This window comes from Asparagus officinalis, chromosome 7 (assembly GCF_001876935.1).
Source record: "Asparagus officinalis chromosome 7, Aspof.V1, whole genome shotgun sequence".
In the NCBI taxonomy this organism is placed as follows: domain Eukaryota; kingdom Viridiplantae; phylum Streptophyta; class Magnoliopsida; order Asparagales; family Asparagaceae; genus Asparagus; species Asparagus officinalis.
The window spans coordinates 28,707,136-28,718,471 of record NC_033800.1 but is presented as its reverse complement, the minus strand read 5'-3'; positions in this window follow the sequence as shown (position 1 = coordinate 28,718,471).

Here is an 11,336-nt window from a genome sequence, read left to right as displayed (position 1 = left end):
TTTTTCTTGTAGCATTTGTTCCTTATGATTTATTTTTTGGATTAATTATATTCTGGTACCCCAAGATATCCTATGAAAGTCTCTCTCTCTCCCCTTCCCCCTCTCTACGATTATGCAACGTTCTGGCAGTGGTTTGTTACTCTGTTGTGTAAACTTCGACTCTTCTTTTCGGTACTGAAATACCACTTGTTACAACCTCTATCCTTTGCTTCTACACGCACACAAAACATTAGTTTGATTACAACAGTCCTTACGATCTTCTCCTTTGCCGACTGAGTGAATGACCTCAGCGTTCAAACTTGGCGTGCGTAACGACACCCCTGGTGAAATTGTTTAAGGTTTTCAATTTTCTCAGATCACCGGAGTACTTTGAAATCACGTTGTGATGTTCTGGGGATCACCATGCTTTCTTGTGTACAATTCACATGCAAAATACCTGTATGCCGCATGAGTATCTAGTATTTGTTTACACGGATTCAACAATGTTCACCTTTTATGCTTGTGCAGAAGCTGTTTGAAAGCCTTAGGCTTTTGATATCATGATCTGAGTGTTTGAAATATTTGGCTTGTGCTGCTTGGGTTCAAGTTGCTCGCGTTTCCTTGGTTTATAGACTCATTGTTTGCCCTGTGGGGTCTTTGTTTGGAGCCATCATGAAGTTTGCTTTGCAAACATCTGAGATGAAATCTTGTCAGGAAGTTCACTATCAGCTGAAAGCACATTCCATTATATACGGAAGGGCTATCTGTGCTTAATACACTTAAAAGTTTCTGCTCTTGTAACTTTGATACCTTGAAGTTCAATTTTTGATGATTTGATACCCCCCTTGATCAGCCAAAGCGACCCGCCCCCCCCCCCCCGCCCCCAAACAAAAAAGACCATAATTTTGCTCCGAGAATATCACAATGCTAATGTATTAGGCAATAATACTCTTATCAATTATCAATATTGAAAGTTTAGGGCAAAATGTAGAAACTAGCTCAAAATTGCAAATAAACGTGATCATTATAAAACTTTGCGTGCAAAATTGCAAAAACAGAACTGAGGGTCAATAGCTTTCGCAGTACCAAGGTAACTTGGGCGCTTGAAGTCCAAATGAGCCGCCTGCTTGCTTGTTAGTCTTTTTTGGACCGTTGTTTTTATGTGATTAAAACCTGAACTGTTTAAATCATAGAATGCAATAAAAGCTTATCTGTCACGGCATCAATTGCTTCCTTCACTCGGAAAGTAACAACCATTATCTCATCAATACCAATTCCAAGGAACTCTAGAGTGCTTAATTCTGGCGTAAATTTGCCATGATCCTTCAAATGCACCATGTAAGCAAAAGGAGGCTTACGGTGTTCACTTCTGCATATAGGGCCTGGTCTTGGTTTTTCCTAAAAACCATAATAGAATAAACGCAAGAAAATTTAAAAAGTATAACAATTCATTCATTTACATCCTAAAATCCACCGCACAACATCTATAATATTTTATCTAACCATCATGCAACATATATAATAAATAAATTATTTCATGCCAACACCTATCCACACAGTTCCCGACATCTATAAAATATTATCTTTATCTCACACAACTCAATTCACCAATCTAATAAAATTTATTTTGCATCCACACACAATCACTCATCCCATTCATCATTTTAACTATCCCATAATCCACTACATGGTGACACTCATATCATCTCATTACTCATTCATTCATCCATTTCTCCAAAAAAGCTAGAAACAATTTCCCCTTAAGTGTGTATCACATCATCCAAAATAATAATAACATTCACAACTCTCTATTTTCTATTTTTAGAATGAACAAAAAGAAAAAACTATAAAGAAATATGGTTTTATAATTATCCTCGCTTAATTTTTTCGCTAACGCAAACAAATAAAACAAGTTTTCTAAAAAATACTCACATTACTCTATAATAAGGGACAACTCATTTCATCCATCCCATTTATATTGCCGATTTTCTTTCTCTCTTTTAGCAAATCAAACTCGTCCCAACAATTCTTCTTAGAATAGTTTTCCATTTCTTGATTTCCACTTCTTTAGGCAACAAACACCCATAATGAAAAAAGTAATGAAAGTAAAAGTGATTGTTTTAATATTTTATTATCTGTTTACATCAATATAATATGATGTGAATGTAAAAAACTTGCCGCAAAGATTTAATACAATTTTAACTTCTTCTAAAAAAGCGTTGAACCCACATGGAAAGCAACAAAAAGCTGGCAACCATTTAATTAAATAATTATTAAATATAATTAATTAATTTAATCTCTAATTTAGCCTCATCAGCGTCCGTTACAATTTCCATACTAGTAATTTATTTTCAACTAACCTATATTTCACTTCATACTAATGTGGATAGTAAAAATTCATTTGAAAAAAGAAAAAGTAAATATACTTATTTTAATTTACTTTCGATTGCAAAAGACCGCTTAGTCGGCATAATGTTTATGCGTACGGTAATTGCACAAACTTCCTTTTAGTATTATTGTTTTGCAGCGTACCACCCGATAGTTACCATTGTCTGCGAAAATCCTCTGTTAGCATTTGTAATTCTTACTGCTGGAATTTTGCACATATTGGCCCTAGTGTAATAAGAACCTATAAGCACACAGGGCTTTAAGCTTTTATTATTGATTATACCCATGATGTTTATCTTGCCAGTAGTGACAATAAGGACCCAAAATGATTATCTTCTCTTGAAAGTATTGAGCAATTTTGTCGCTATTTACCCGTTAATACTATTAATCTTACCCCTGGCTTCCACCCCCTTTGTTTTTTTTTTGTCCATTGTTTGTGTTTGGTTTCTGTTCAGGTTCCACCCCAGTATTACAATTGTGATATTTTATGAGTGTAAACTCAAAATTATTAGAGATTAAGTTTATGTGATAAATTTTTTGGTTATATTTCTTATATTTTGTACTTTAAAAACAAATTTAATAAAAATGAGTAAGCAATTTAATTCATAAAAGAGTAAGAATAAAAACTTTAGGAAAAGTTATATTAATTTTTGTAGTTTGGGGAAAAGGTGAAACTGAATAAAACACATGAAAATAATACCCAAAAATTTAAGTCATGATTTGTAATATTTAAGTAGACCAAAAGTGAGAATGCATAATATATGTTTGAGGGGCAAATAGTATAAACCAAATACTTGAGAGGAACTTGAGATGTTAATCAATACGTTAAGGAAAAAATATCATTTTCTTGAAAATAAATAAATCTAAATATATATTATAAAGAATAACAAAATTTTACAAAAAATAACTAATTTTGCATTGGAGTGGAATGTTTTCTAAAATGTTATGGTGTCCACTCACTGAAATAGTAGTGTATGGCAAGCGATCGATTAGTTTATTTTCTTATATGCGGTAACAGGTTCGATTGGCCAATAGCTGGTTCGCCAATTTTCGGTCTCAGTCGTCAGATGGAGGTTGCGAGGCATAAGATGATTTTTTCAGACTCATCGAGTCGACATTTTCCTCATGACGAACGAAAGGCAGAGTTAGTCGACCCCTCTGTCAGACCGAATCGAAGGTCCGCCTCGACCACTCGTCCAAGCTCACGGAGACGGCGCTCGAAAGTCATTCCTTATTGCGAGGCTATTTTGCCTAGCAACATGTCACATCGATTTTAATAATGTCAGAGATTATGCTTCTAGCCTCGATATGTCTTCATGACCATCGGACCACTGGGCTCTTCCATGCGCCGATAACACTTTCATTTAATGCGAATTTGATCAACTCCTCTAGTGCTAGCCGACACCTGTAAAGCAAAGGCTGACTAAACTACAGCCGCACACTTTACACGCCCCACTGTGCTCGCCAAAGTGACAATCAACCTCTTATACTCTGGTATAAGTACATGTATATTAGTGAACATAGAGATGATTCAAAAATCGGACCTCATGACATACATATGTATAATTATAAAGAACAGTATAGATCTTATTTTTCTATCAGCTTATAAACTAACTTGATCGTTATAGGTGACGGAACGGAAATATCCCCTCCTCTCACAATTTCTACATTGTGTAGATTGTTTCAAAACCCATTCAAGAACTAGTAAAGTCAGGGAGAAGCAGCCCTCTTCAATACAAGACAAACGATGCCTTTTCTGGATTAACTAAATATGTATCTTAGTCATTAACATTTGGCGCAGCCGTGGGCTACTTTTCTTCTTGAGAAAATATGTTAGTTCTAAACGAGGGGTGCTGACTGTCTCGTCCCTGTATGAAGCCACCAAGGATATGTTACCGGCCTTCAGTTTGAGGAAACAACTCGAAAGCTTCTCGGTCTTTTCAAGAGCAATTACTACTTTTACGGCGTGAATTCTAGAGCGGCTTTCCGTAGCCAAAGCAAGCCAATCTCTCGCGCACTTCTGGAGACGACGGCGAGACCCATGCTCTGGACTGCAACGAAGACCCTCTCATCGCAGACTCCTCAAATGATGCTTGCAAATGGCAATTGGAGGCGGCGATAACATGTGAGGCGCACCGTCCTGTCGTCGTCACCATCATCATCGTTTCATCAAGAGGCCACACGACGAGAGTCCCTGACCCAAGCCATATCGGGAACAGTAAGGGAGTGGTCTCCAAACTCCTTTCATATCGTCCTCACTAATCCTTCCGCTATCTAGGAGCCTCTAGATACTGACCACGTGTATAGACGGTGCTGGGCACGGGGGGTAATTACCCTCTCTCCGATGAATATCATGGCAGCCATGCGTGAAGTCAAAATACCTACATAGAGAAGTTACAAAGGCGAGGGGATCCCTCCCGAGCATGTTGAGAGTTACTATGATGTAATGAACATGCTTAGCTTGCGGAAGGCAAGTTATCATCGATGTTTCCGCATCACCATTTTTTTTTTTCCAAATACCAGTTAGTGGATGCTTTTGAAAAGAAACATTCAGCAGTTTTTATCAGGCTCAGCCGAAAGTTCATCCAACTTTTTGGCTGACACTAAGCAGAAATGCGCTCACTCATGGTGTTTTTGATCAGTGAACAGGGCAGAATAAAGATCCGGCCTATTCAAAGATTCGACACTAAGAGCTGAAAGTCATGGAGCTAGGAAAGTGTAGTCACGCATGTCCTCCTCGTGCGATTGCAGACAATGAAGTTGGCCGATCCTCATCTAAAAGCAGTCGCCAACTATGAGCAATTGATGGCAAGCACACAGATAATGACATTGGAACGGCAGAAGCTTACAGCATTCGTAGGGTTGTAGGAGACTTCCACAAGCCACGATTTCAATAGATCGCATACTACATCTGGTCGACTCGAGCCGACGATGTGCGCCAATGCTGCGATGCCGCCAGGAGCTGCAAGGCAGGAGTGGCAAAAGATCATCCGAAGGTCGATTCCACTTCAACCAATACTTTTGGATTCAACTGATATGTTATCTTAGTCATCAACACTAAAAAAATTAAATACATAATATCTTCATGGTAATGACATAATTATTTATAAAAAAGCAATAATTATATTTTATGTCTAGAGGCCACAATTTAAAAAAGATAAACACTAACCGAAGAACTTTTTCACATTTGTATTATAACGCATATAATATTTCAAACTAGTACTCGACACAATAACTTTGCATTCGCATAAAAACTCTGATACAGTTTCGCATTTTGGGCAGATAAACCATACTTAGAAGGGAAAAAACAACAACATAAATGGCATTCTGAAAGTTCTTTGAGGTTTATGTAATTTACTGCATAAACTATTTGTGTTTTCTTGGCAAGAGTAATAGGGAATCGACTGCACAATGTTGAAGTTTGGGGTTTAGTGAAGCTACCGAAAAAAAACTGTATCTCAATTTTTTAATAATTTTTAACTACTAGTGTCATAAAATAATAAATGATAGATAAAATAACCCAAGCTTCTATCTCCCTTCCTTGTTCTCTTTGGTGGCGCCTCCCTCCCCTCTCTCTATCTAATCTAAACAACCCAATCCAAAGCACCCTCAAATCTCAACTCGCTCCTTCAAACCTACCCAACAGCTCTAAAATTCAACTCCTCCCTTCGTATCCAATTCCAGTTTTTAATACGTCATGGATGTCCGAATCTGGTGGAGCGATCGCTCATTCCCTCATCCAAAAGAGAAGGGAAACGGCGATCCTTTATCCATTGAGACGCCGGCGGGTCTACCGATGATCGGGACGGCGTGGACGGAGGACTAAGGAAATTCCCTGCCGCGTTGAGAAGGGTGAAACGTAAATTGGTTTAGGAAATCCCTCAATGCTGTTGGGTAAAGGATGAGAGAGTTGAGGGGTGAGTTTGGATGTGTCAAATTTGAAGAGAGGGATCAAGACTGACGTCTTGATGGAGTTGAGGAATGTTTGGGTTTTGCTGAAAATGTAGAAAACGGCAGAATTCGGTGAGCGATACAAATTCGAGCCTGTCGTGTGAGGTGGAACAGAGAATAATTTTGCTGTGACGATACGAAATCAAGCCGTTGAGGTTAGGTTGAGGCTGCAATGAAGGAAATCTTGTGACGAGTGTTGAGGCTGAAGATGGACAGTGAAGAATTGGAGTCTCTGCTGGCAAACTGAGGCTTCGATGCAAATGAGAATCTGAAGCAATAAGCTCGCAACAGCTTCGCTCTCTGAGAGAAGAAGGGGCAGACTTGGAACGCAAGATGGAGAAGTAGGTTCTTCAAGAATCACAGGAGGGAAACTGATTCCAGACCTGCTGCTGAGCAGAGAAAAGAGTTTGATCTCACATTGTTGTTCTAATAAATTTGAAGAAGCAGTGGAAGACTTTGAAGGTGGAGTTGAAACCAATGCTGTAGATACGTCACGTGAGCTTAAGTCTGGCAGAAAGGAGGAACTAGATGATGATGTGTCGGAGAAAGATAAGGAGGTTATTGGCAAAGGGAAATGACTTCTTCTTTGGCCAGATTGTTACGGTTAGTGGAGTCTGAGGATGCGGAACAGAAACTAAATACTGTTTATGGCCAAAGAGAATGAGTAGCAGTATTCTGTTGAGCTGCATGCGTAGTAAGCTGAGGAGGAGACACGGTGGAGCTGCGAGAACAAAACTGTTGATGGCACGGTGGCAGAGAAGCCTGAACCTGGTAACTGTTTCGAGTTTAGAATCTGAATTAGAATTCTGTTTGGTATTGTGCTAGTTTTTATTCAACAATAAAGAACAATAGAAACGAAGGGTAACTGTATTTATGCTCCGATGGTGTCCGCGGAGGAGTAGGAAGTTATCCCCTTACTTTTTTCTCTCATCACTTTCCCGGACAAGATAAATCTCTTAGATGGAGACCAAAAATACAATTATTCCTTTCATAATAAGATTTAATCGAATGAAGAGGAAATATATATAAACAAGTTTGCGAACATGGGAACAAATAAATTCTAAGAACTAGAAATGAGAGAGAAGGGGGAGAAAGCAAATCAATATTAGAATACAAGATAATTTAGATGAATATTTTTTTTGTTAAATACGTCCTTGTCAATGGATGCAAAAGGATAGATGTGAGATTAAGGGAATTTTGCTTCATAAAGAAATAGGTATTGGGAGATAAATGCAACAACAGTTTGGGTTTTGTTTTTTTTTTTTTTTTTTTGTGTTGGGTGGGGTTGTGTGGGTGGAGGACAACTATTAACCCAAACAGTAACTTTGGGTGTTGGACTAAATTGCTCCTTGCTCTCAGAACAAAAGACAAGTCAAAAGGGCATTGGCAATCCAATCCTAAAGTTACTGTTGGAGTGTATAGCAAACATGGGGGGGGGGGTGGAGTTAATTGGATTTTTCTTTTTTGTTTTTTGGGGTGGTGGGTTTGGAGGTGGGGATGGGTTGAGGGGAATAGGAGTAAATGCACCTTTGAACTGCTGAAGCCAAGCACACAAAATTTTGGTCGTCTACATGAATTCCGTCTTGCATTCAGATTTCATTTAGGCCTAATCTTTTGTTAATTACCACTATCATATCCTTCTAATTTTCATTTGCTAGTGAGTTTATGCTCTATGTCTATATATTTTCATTGCTAGATTTGTGCAACCAAGTTTGAATTCTGCGAATATATCATGATTTTTGGCTGTTTACTCTGAACAGAACACCGAGGTGGAAAAGGGTGTGTTACTTCACATCAGTTTTTGACTGATCTAGAAGCAAACCCCGTGATGGTGGTGGGATTGAAGACCTCGTCAATGATGTGAACCTCCACTGCCCCGCAGAAGATTTCTAAAAGAAGGAGACAGATAGATCAGTCTTTAAAATTCAATGTAACGGAAGTGGGTCTGGCCTGTGAATTCTGCGGAAGCACTTTGCTGTTTACGTTGTTATGTGAGAAGGTAGAGCCTGAATCGATGTCTCTCACGTACTGATGATGATGAAACTGTTCAAATGCGGAGAGGAAGTGGAGGATGACAATGTTTCTGACGAGCAACTCTAGGTGTGGAATATTGATAGCTCTGAACTGCAAGGCAACTTATAAAGAAATGGAAGGAGGTTCTTCAAGCACTAGTTATTGATAGCGTCAAATAGTTTACCGGGAATCAAATGGAGGCAGATGTTTCGATTCTGATGAAGACGCAACATCTGATGAGAGGGTGAATGAGAAAGAGTATTTGACTCTGCTGCATTGGCTGTCTTTGTTGAAGCACAACTAGTGGTTTTCAGAAGAAATTTACTGTACTTTCAAGATGCAGCTCAATGTTTCTGCCATGGACCACCTGCTGGGTGGGTTCTCTGGGTGCCTCAGTTTGCGGCAGCTTCTGGACGGTCTGTGTCTCATTTTAGTCCCTCAGAGTACTAGTGGTAACTGCCGAACCTGAGAAAAAACTGAGTGAAGAGAGAGAAACTACGATGAAAAAGGTTGAGGAATTAGAGTAGTGTTCTCGAGCTCATTATGAGGTTGGATCAGCACTGTCTGAAGACACTATTGCTGTCTTCAGGTTCTCGTAACCGTCTATAATATTGCTGTAAGGGATAAAGTAGGGAGACAAATGGGTCGGTCTTTTAGCACGGAGGGTGCTCAGAGAAGGCCAGTGCGAATCGAAGAGGAGGTGAGGAGGATTTGAAGTTCTATTGTTAAACATTCTCCGTCGCTTGGGAAGACGTGGGTGGGCAAGAGTGGGCAACATAAATTCAATTTTCGTGAAGAAAAGGTCTTCATAAAATGCTTTCAACCTAGCAAACTTCAAGTAAGAAGTTTTGTGTTGTGGATGGGTTAACCTTCGAGTTATAAAGACACCCCTGGTCTTAGATCTTCAGCTATGAACAAGCAACAAATAGAAAATTTTATCGTCATAAAGAAGTATACTAAGAAATGCTCCAGATTAATGTTTCTATGTGGATAGGCTGATACCAGATCGGATTTCCAATGATTGCCTCTGTTGAGGTCCATTTACTAGTGCCTTGGTTTTCTAATTTTGGTTGAATGGGCATAGTTCTCTCACCATTGCTGCTCTGGGCTCCGAGCCAGAAGGGCCGCATGGGTTCTCTTTGAGCTACGAGGTGTCCATAGCTCAGAGATCTACTTGTGTCGACCCATTCCATTCGCATAACGGTTGAGACATAGCTGATGAACCCGGTGGTTTAGCTGAGAACCATCTGAGTTAGGAGGACAAGAAGGGCAGAGGTGCTGCCATGGTCAAAGCTGGAGGTCAGTTGCTGCTATTGTGCTATTCATTATAAATTCTCCACTGAGGCTACTTTGCCTTTTGAATACTTCAAGATCTAGTCCGCTGGAGTTTTGGAATTCCTCTCGCTCCCACCCCCCCTTAATTTGTTGTGACCTACTGCAGATCCAGAAGCCCATTCCCAAGCTTTCCAGTGACCAGGGCGGCGACCAGGAGATCTGACGTAGACCTAGATGATTTTTGATGCAGAAGATGAAGAGGAGCATGAGTTATGATCAGCTTCCTTTAAGCTCTAAGAAATTCTGCAGCTTGCCAAACTTACCAGAGGAGCAAAAGGAGCCTACTTTGATGAGTATGATTATCGAGTTAAACTCCTCACGAAGAAACAGTAATAAAGGAGAGATTAGGAGGTTGAAGAGATGAAGAAGAGGAGAGAAAAGCGCAGGGAGAGAGTCACCTATGGGGACGATGGCGAGGATTTTGATCAGATGGTGCACAGCAGCAGTTCCGTTCCATTACTGATATGTGTGTTGCGGCTTCTTTGACGTGAAATTTTCCTACCTATCGATACCGTTCTTTGGAGCCAAATTTCACAGGCTTTCACGAGGGCAGTTTGATACACACGGTCTTGAGCATGATTGTGCTATGATGGGTGTTAGCTCGAGGAACCCTTGCTATCGCCAACCGGTTTCCGGAGGGCATAGCTGTTCAGATCACCAAAGACAAGAAAATTTCAACATGTCATTTGATTCCTCTGTTTCATCCCCAAGCATGGAGAACTTGTTTCTTCTCTGCTGCTTGACATCCAGTCTGTTGCAAGCAGCTTGCATTACATTGTCCGTGGCGAGACCAAGTCAAGAATGAAGAAAAAAAAACGACCGTCTGGATATCCATGACTTTCTAGGTGAGACCTGCAGCGGATTGAAGGTCGAGGACCAGCTAAATGATCGGAAGGAGGTAGCTCTGTGGCTGAGCAGGTTACAATCCGAGCCGCAAGGTGATGTGGCTATATGGGCCAATTTGAGGCTCGTCTTAGAGAGTAAGGATTATCCCCATTGGCAGCATTTTCCCCATTGGGGCTCTCAGCTGATGAAGTGCGGGTGATCTTGGATTTGGACTAATTTGGGAATCTGCAGTGAACATTGGAAGGAATCAAATGTTGGCAAGTTTGTTAGCCTGAACAAACAAGCGCAGTGGCAAATCACAATTAGGACAAGCACTAGATATGCTCAGCTTGCGCTTGTTGGGATTGTTCTGTCGTTTTCTCTCTCTGTCTTCAGGAGTATCTTGTGTGGTGAGGTCAGACTTGCTCATAGATTTACTCGCTGCTCCATTGATTGACTGTGAAGGATGAACGAATCTAAACTTTCTTGCAAGTCGAGCACTGGTCTTAGGTTTGATCATCTTTATTTATATTAGAAATAGTGTAACTCTAGTTTTATTTTTGAACTCATTTCAGTATTAATTTGTTCGGCTTGACATGTTCTAGATTCTATGAAAGTTTTGGCGGCGTAAAGTGGGAGATAGTCTATAAACGGTATTTATGATTTTATTATAGTGGTATCAGAGTAAATTTGTTTCAGGAGTATTCCTTTTTTTGAATGTGGTTATCACTATGTTGAACTTTCGAATCAATCATATCTACTTTACTACCTAACGATATTCTGGCTTCTACTTGAAACATTCAAATAATGGTTACTAATAACTGGCATGTGGGATAATGAACAAG